This window comes from Kogia breviceps, chromosome 3 (assembly GCF_026419965.1).
Source record: "Kogia breviceps isolate mKogBre1 chromosome 3, mKogBre1 haplotype 1, whole genome shotgun sequence".
In the NCBI taxonomy this organism is placed as follows: domain Eukaryota; kingdom Metazoa; phylum Chordata; class Mammalia; order Artiodactyla; family Physeteridae; genus Kogia; species Kogia breviceps.
The window spans coordinates 45,657,102-45,665,619 of NC_081312.1; the positions used below are offsets into that span (position 1 = coordinate 45,657,102).

General features: G+C 41.6%; 1 protein-coding gene across 23 annotated transcripts in view; it reads right to left on the reverse strand.

Moving 5' to 3' along the window:
- Window positions 1-7,884, reverse strand: part of KTN1 (kinectin 1) — a 134,764-nt gene extending 126,880 nt beyond the window's left edge. For 13 of the 23 annotated variants that reach the window (XR_010839547.1, XR_010839544.1, XR_010839550.1 and 10 more), the window contains exon 1: window positions 7,490-7,632. The gene's annotated coding sequence lies outside the window, so the exon portion shown is untranslated. Of the gene's footprint in view, window positions 1-7,489 lie in introns of all 23 variants that reach the window. The other 10 variants (XR_010839548.1, XR_010839545.1, XR_010839551.1 and 7 more) reach the window with 1 other exon arrangement.
- Window positions 7,885-8,518: the final 634 nt, after the last annotated feature.

The following is an 8,518-nucleotide window of genomic DNA, read 5'->3' on the forward strand; positions in this document are numbered from 1 at the left end:
CCTGAGATATCCAGGTTAGGAAAACTATGTAAAATAATTACAGAACACATTTCAAATGAACATGACTTCCCAATAAACTAATCAAGTACAGGTCAGAAGCACACAAATGACTTCAACCTGTGCATGGATATTAAAAATTTAAGGGACTTCCCCAGTGGCACAGTGGTTAAAAATCCGCCTGCCAACTCAGGGGACATGGGTTCAAGCCCTGGTCCAGGAAGATCCCACATGTCATGGAGCAACTACGCCCATGCGCCACAACTACTGAGCCTGCACTCTAGAGCCCACGAACCACAACTACTGAGCCCGTGTACCACAACTAATGAAGCCCACACGCCTAGAGCCCGTGCTCCACAACAAAAGAAGCCACTGCAATGAGAAGCCCAAGCACCGCAGGAAGAGTAGCCCCCGCTCGCCACAACCGGAGAAAGCCCGTGCACAGCAACAAAGACCCAACACAGCCAAAAATAAATAAATAAAAATAAATTTATTTTTTAAAAAGTTAAGGAAACATTTTAAATGTTCAACAACATAGCATTCAGAACATTGGAGAGCTTTCAAAGTACAGCCTAAGCTTGTTCAAATTTACTTCAAAGGTAACTAGATGTATACATATGCAATCACTAAATAATTTATGTATATATTTCACTCAGAACACTTACATTGCTGATCAACAAGATTAACTAGTACTAAGAAGTCCTTTTGCTGAAATTCGTGCATTAAATTTTGTTTTCCATCCCACTCCCAAGAGTAAACCAGAAACCCTTATTCTTGAAGTCTCACTTTCCATGGCATTGCACGTAAATCAACTAGCCATGCTACTGGAGAAGGCGGATGGCACAAATGACAAGTAAAGCAATTGGCAAAATTAGCAGTAATCCAAGTCAGGAAGATTCAAATTCTAGTCTCAAGTTTGTTTGTTTGAATACATGCAAATTTTAACATTAGTTTGACTTTCTCATGATCTGTTTAATCAGTGGTGTCTGAAAGGAATGATACAACTTTCCTAAGTCATTATTTAAGCCTTAAAGGAACGTATTACATGCCTTTTTGTATTTGGACACTGCTTTTGTTAATCATTATTTCTTACTCCAGATCTGTCATTTAAATATGGCTAGATATGGAGAGTTCCTTAAAATACGTGATATATCTAGCTCCTCACTTATATAATTGCCATGTAGGTAATTTATAGTTAAGTTATGAAGTACTTTCTCAGAAAAATGAAAACTGTGAACTGAAATAATTACATAATATTTCCTATTAAAGTATTCATATTTGAAAAAAAAATGACAAGTAAAGCAGAAGGCTCAATGAGTCCCAATCATTTTCAAACATCAGGCAATTGATTCATTCATTAAATTGAGCACTACCTAAGTGCGAGAAATATAGTTCACAGTGGTGAGCAAGAAAGTTCCCACCTCATAGTGCTTATATTCTTAGAGGTGAAACAGATATCAAGCATATACTATAATGTTAGGTAATAACTGATCATGCAGTGAAGAAAAATAAGGCTGAGACAAAGAATAAAGAGAACATTTTTTGGTGATCAGGGTTGGCCTTTCTGAAATAACCACTGAGCAATGCCTACAAGATCACACGGCAGTAAAACTCATAATGCAAATACACAGGAATTAAGACTGAAAAAATTTCTTGTAAATTAAAAAGATCATAGTCTACCTATTGCTTTCTCTATAAAACACTTTATAGCATTTGGTTTTAAATGGCTTTTACTATTTTCTCTCCTTGGAAAACTTTAAGTTCTCAAATTTAAGTCACCAGCTTCAAGAGTTAATCCTCTAACTCCAGGGGAAAGAAATCTTTATAACCTTAATGTAGCTTTCTAATACCTAACATCAGACAATTGCACATGGACAGTGCCTTACTCTTTTTTTCAGAAAGCATTCTTACGAAACAGCTCACTGTATGAGAATGGGCTCTAGAGTCAGAATATCTAGTTCAAATTCAGGTTCTTCCTTTTATTTGCTCTGTGTCTTTGGACAAATTATTTAACCTGCCTCCCTCGTTTCCACCAAATACTATCTATCTCATAAGGTTGCAGAGAGGATAAATATGATACTGTACATAAAGTATTTACAAAGCCTTACAACAAACAAGCACTCTAATGTTAGCTATCACTTATGTAGCAACTACTAAGATAATATAAGCAAGGCAAATGAGTTTCCTGCGCGTAAATCCACACATACAGTAAGTGGTATTAACTAGCAAAGCCAAATTCAAACCCAAGTTCTTCAGACTCATTAGCACCCACGCTCTTTCCACTTATACCACACATTATATAATTAAAGAACTGAGCAATAAAAAACTTGCACAAACCTTAGAATTAATAAGGTCTAAGACCTGTAGGTCTCCTAACTACTGACTTCCAGACCAGACTATTTCCTTGGCAACTTAAACGACTCATGTGTAAGAATAAATAATGATCATCCCACATTTTCCAGTGAGAATGTAGCATAACATCAGGTCTCTTGACAAAGTAATTACTAAAAATCATATAAGTTCTGATAACTAATTGCAGATGTCACTCAGAACCAAAAATAAAGAAATGTGGATAAATGGCATTCTCCTCTAGTCATGGCAGGCAGCTAGGATCCTAAGGCCTCCATGAAAACTATTCAATATGGAAGCTATCTTAAAGGACCTCTCACTGGATTAAATGACATTTCTCCCCTTGGTTAAAAATACATGGGCTATACATGGGCTAGTGTCTACAGAAAGCTAAATGCTTCTGGCTAGCAACCTACTCACCTATATACATTTGCTTATTTCTATAAATCGATTAAATGACAGAATAAAGACAAAGCTGTTATTTCTACGAAAACTAAGTTAAATCCTTTGGAAGGCCTTGATAAGGATTGGAAAAATCTAGAATGATTTTGAAGTTCGAATGTTTCATTACACGAAAAGAAAAGCAATACTAGAAATTACAGACAATGCTTTTAAGGAATGATGTATAGAAAAAAGATCAGGAGACCCCCTACTCAAAGACAAGAGATTGATCCAAATTAAGAGAGGCAAATAAAAGTTAAAGTAAATGTTTAAAATTAAAACAAAGTGCACAGATACCTCGAGTTCTTGCTTTAACCAACTTTTTAAATTACCTAACTAATGGTCCTAATCACGTGGGGCAGGTAAGAGGGTCTCCGCCACATTCAAACTCACTCCCTCCACCAAGGGGTTCCCAAAGGTTCCCTGCCACTCTTCTGCTCTCTGACTGCTCCTAGGAAAGGAGCAAACTGAAAACTACGTGTGTCCAAAAATGAGGTATGCATCACAGTTTAAAAAAAAAAACAAAAAACTGCAGGATAAAGATTTTAATTCACTTGTAATGAACACATCTTTAATAATCTTTATTGAGCACCTGTTATGTGCCAAGCACTGCCCTAAACCCTTAGAATCCACCAATAAACAAAATGAGACAAAAAGCCCTGTCCTCATAGAGGTTACATTATAGCGTACATCTGGGGGCAGAGAGAAGAGATAATAAACATGATCAACAAGGAAATTATATAGTTTGTTGAAAGGTGACAATTGTTATGTAAAACAGAACAGAGTACAGAGATCATAAGTAGGAAGTGCAGCTTTAAATAGAAGGCAGACCATTTTGAAAAACATTTCAAGAGCAAGGATTTGAAGGAGACAAGGCAATCAGTCATGTAGATACCTTACAGAAAAAATGATTGAAGGAGGGGTAACAGCCAGTGTAAAGGCTCTAAGACAGCTGAAATAAGCAGGAGACAGAGTAGTAGCTAACTTAGGAGAGGTAAGGGAGGATGGGAAGAGTAGGAGTATCCAGATTCTTAAGACCTTGTAGACCATAAATACTTTGGATTTTACTCTGCATATGGGAAGTCACTGCAGGGTTTTGAGGAAAGAAGTGGTATGATCTGGTTGCTCCGTTCAAAAAGACTGTAGAGAGCTAGGACAGAAGCAGAGAAACCCATTAGGAGGTTAACTGCAGAAATCTAGGCAAGAGAGAGATTGGTTTGGACTAGCCTAATGAGCAACGGAGGTGGTAAGAAGTGATTTGATTCTGGATATACTTTCAAGGTAAGATTGAGCCAAGAATGCCAAGTCTGAATGAGATAAGTCAGAGATGACTCCATTTTTCTTTTCACCTGAATATGGGATAGAGCTGCCATCTAATAAGATGGATTAGCCTGCACCTACGGCAGGTTTAAAGAGGAACATGGAATTTTAGTTTGAGTTTACTACTTCACATCCAAACAGAAATTCAGAACAGGTCGTACAGAATACAGGAGGTAAGTCTGGGATGTAGATATAAAAATGGAAGCCATCAGCATATAGGTATTTAAAGCCATGACACTGGATGAGATCACCAGAGGAGTATAAAAAGAAAAGTGAACCAAGGATTGAGCACTTCAAGAATGAGAACGAATCATAAACACAGAATGAGCAGAGCAATTAGTGAGAAGAGAAACCCAAAAAGCAATGTCCTGGAAGGAGGGGAGTATAAACAATTCATTTAAGTTCCACTTAGTGTACAAATCACTTTGCTGAAACTAGACTTGAGGTTAGAAGTTCTTAATTAGCCTGTAGTAGTTAAGGTGATAGGTAAAATACTAAAGCACAACTTTTTTAAAAGGAGGTCACTTCTTACATATTTCCTAGGAATATTAGATTTCCTACTGGAGTCATTACTAAATTTATTCTTAGTACTAAAAGTATACTATTTTGCCTATTTTATCTTTTTAAGATAAAACCAATTTAAAAACGTATACCATTTTAAAAATTAATTTTAAAAGCCTAAGTAACACTGCAATCAAACTCAAAGACCGAAAAAAACATTTAAAGACCAATTCAACACCATGGCATGCAAACAGTTATAAACTGTCATTACTTTTCTCTTTCTAGAGCTCAGATACAGAAGGTTAAGTTAAATCAAACTCCTTAGTTATGGTACTACAGGTTTTTCCCCTTTCTGTTTAATTTTCTGTTTATAGAAAAAAATAGCTTATATTCTTATCTAATGTTTAACCTGTGCTTTGTACATAAACTACATTTTTAAGATCAGAACACCCAAAGTCATGTTTACAAAAACTGAAAGAGGAAGCAATGAAACAACTTTATTTATGCATAAAAGTGATCATTCCTAAAGAAACAATTACTTGCTTCTAGCCTCTAAGTATACTCTGGATTTACCTTCAAAATAACTAAAAACATAAACAGTACACAGAAAAAGCAGCTTGTAAGATGTCATCCTCAAACGTTCGAATGTTCTTGAAAAGCATAGTCTCTTCATTTCCTTTTTACACATTAGGTCAGATTCCTAAGAAACCGATACCATTACGTTTATTAACAAATTTTTTACGAAGTATTGTGATATCTTTTAGATTAAAACTTTCTTTGCTATAAAAAATTATAATAAGTATGCAATTAAAAATACACCTTCCATACATTTCAAGTAAAATTCAAGATAAGTTACCAACAGTATCAATCTTAACACAAGTCCTTTAAAGTTAAGCCTCAAAAAAGCCTTCACTTGTCAGGCCCTTTATAGAAGTCACAGTGACTGTCCTTTAACATCTAATTATTAAAATGTTCTCCCCACTAAAAGCAGGTTAAAGCCTACAAACTGGAAAGAGGCTTGGAGTAAGAGACAGATGAAAACACTTGCATCAAGCAGAAGAGACTGATATTAAAGGAGGATACAGAAAAAACTAAACTGGAAACAAATTCATAAATTAATGGCTCTTCATAATGTTGACCCTGAGCCATCAAAAAAGGGTTATATAATACTCAACATCCTTTATAACTTTAAAGTGTTTAATATTTTTAAGAAAAAATTTCATCAGGCTGTTATATTTTCAGTATGAATCTCACAAAGGTAAATAGAACACTTCACTCTCCAAGTGCACCTGATAAGAGTTGGTTACACTGCTAAGGCTGCAAAATTAGAAGAGACATTTCTAACTCAATGTTGGGGGGAGGGGAAGAGGGGTGAATTAATGAATTTTCCTTAGAATCTACAAACAAAAAACCCAGTTATTTCTTGTTAGATCCCGGAACAAGAGGATGTGGGGAGTCGGGGGTGGGATGGGGCTTGTTTATCAGAGAACCCATTAAATATTAAAGTATTTATAGCAAGGTATGTCTACCCAAAACACAGAGCAACTCAAGAGTACTCCAGTGTTATTCTTGGGACAATCATAACAGTCTCATCAGCAACTACTTTAGCCAGACTGGAGACAGTAATGCCATTCACCTGCCAGGTGAAGTAAGGAGAAGTGCAACCTAATTAACCAAGAATTCAAACTTTAAGACAATTCCTACACAATTCAGAGTGCTTAGTTCACCCCAAGGTGTTTACCTTTAGCAGGCTACGGGTGTCTAAATTTCTCAAGGGTTTCCACAAAGCGTCTCAAAAAAAGCACAACTTTGAACAGTTAACTTCAACTGCAGCTTTTTAAACAGTGCTTATTCAGATACCTGCTAAGGAATCCTTTCTGGAATAGGCGCGACCAAGAATTTAGATTCCTGCTTCCTCCCACGAGGAAGAGCTAAGATTAAACAGCCCGCTCTTGAACCTAATCAGGGTGCAGCTGGCCAAGATTAGGATGCCGCTCCCCGCGTCTGGGGATGCCGGTCTCCGGTACACATGCTGCCTCACGACCGACGCGCGGTGCTGCACATGCCTCAGCAGTTGTCGGATTACCGTACGACTTTTCTAGGCTGCCGGTTGGGTTTTCTGCCGAGGTCCCCAACGCCAAAAATCTCATTGTTGGAAACTGAAGGGGGGAGGGGGAATCAGTAAGGAAGACACACCCCTCAGGGAGAGGAAGGGTAACTTCGCCTGTCTCGAGGGCGGTCCACAGATTTTTCCGAACTCTGCCAACATGCAGCTTTCCCATACCCAACAACCCCTCTTTAGGACCCGGGGGCGAGCACAAGGCGGAGGGAGGGGGCACTGGAGGGGCCGAACGCCACTTCCCCAAGTACCCCGAGAGCGGCGAGGGCTGAATTCCAGCATGGCGTAAGCGTGGCCCAGCTCCCGCCCAGGGAGGCCTCCGGGGACGCGCTCCCTCCGTCCACGGGCCGAGGAGGCAGTAATCCGCCTTCCTTCCCGGGGGCCCTCACGCACGGCTAAAAATAGGTGCCTCGGTCACCCCAGGGCCCTCTCCGGCCGACCTCGCCCTAGGGAGACGTCCTCGGACTTGACGCCGCGGCGGAACCGGGGTCGGGCCCGCGGCGGCCCGGCGAGGCCGAGAGACCACTCGGAGCCCGCCCGCCTCGGTGGCCCGGCCCAAACAGGAGCCCAGCAGCGGCACCCCAGCACCCGAGGCCTACCCGGCGGGGACGGGAGCGAGCGGTGTCCCGGCCCCACGGCCGCGCCCCCCCCCGCCCGACGCGGCCCTCCCGTCTGCCTGGGACCCCGCGGCCAGCGCAACCCTCCCCTCTCCGCGGTCCCCGCGGCCGGAGCCCGGGCCCGGCGCGGCCCGCTCTCCCTTACCCTGCGCGGCCGGGGAAGGATGCCGGAAAGACGCAGCGGCGCCGGCAGTACAGCCCGGGCCGCCTGCTCCGAGTGGCCACCGCCGCAGTAGCTCAGGTGCCGTCGCGCCGCCCGGCAGGAAACGGGCGGTTTTGGGGCGGGGCGGCCCCGGCACGTCCCGGCGTCTGGGCCGGCAGTGCCCGGAGACCGGCCCCTTAAAGGGACAGGCGTCTCTGCCTCGGCCCCCGCGCGCTCTCCCGCGCGCTCGGGTAAGTCCCAGCTTCCGGCGGGTTCGGGATTCCGGGGCTTTCCTCCCGAGATAACATCCTGCAGCTAGGTAGAAGGTGGGAGCTCTGGGGCTCGAGGCGCGGCGGAATTCCCTTCGTGCGGGAGCCCTGCTCTCTCTGTCTCTCTCTGTCCTTCCCCCAAAGCTGGTTTCGTCTTGCACGGCCCTCCAACCTGGCCCCTCAGACTGGATTTTTTTTTCTCTTCTTTATAATTTTCTTTTTTTGAATTTTTGAATTTTATTTTATTTATTTTTTTATACAGCAGGTTCTTATTAGTTGTCCATTTTATACATATTAGTGTATATATGGATTTTTTTTTAAACCTTAAGCAAATGGTACTCGATTTCACCCAGCCCTCCCAGATTCCTCCCCAGAAATCACTAGAAAACGAAATCATCCGTTCCTCTGTCTCCAGAGTTTCTCTCTGAATTCTCCTTCGGGCAACCCTGGAGCCAAAGAGAGAGAGAAATTTTAAACGGACCCAAATAAATTGTGTGCAAATATTGTGAAGCTGTTGTGTCTGCCAGCCGATGGCCATTCATGAAGCCCAGGTAAATAATTGTAAGCTGCAGAGGAAAGGAAAGGTTGGCCAGAATCCCTGCTTATTAGTTTGCTCTTTGCTAAAAGAATGATAGCTATCTTCCTGGTCCACTGGCAAACGAGATGTGTTTATTACTTACTGCTTATCAATCTCTTGCAGAATGCTAGGCATTGTCCAGAACATATACAAAACACCTACAGGCTCTCCTCAAATGTTATGAGA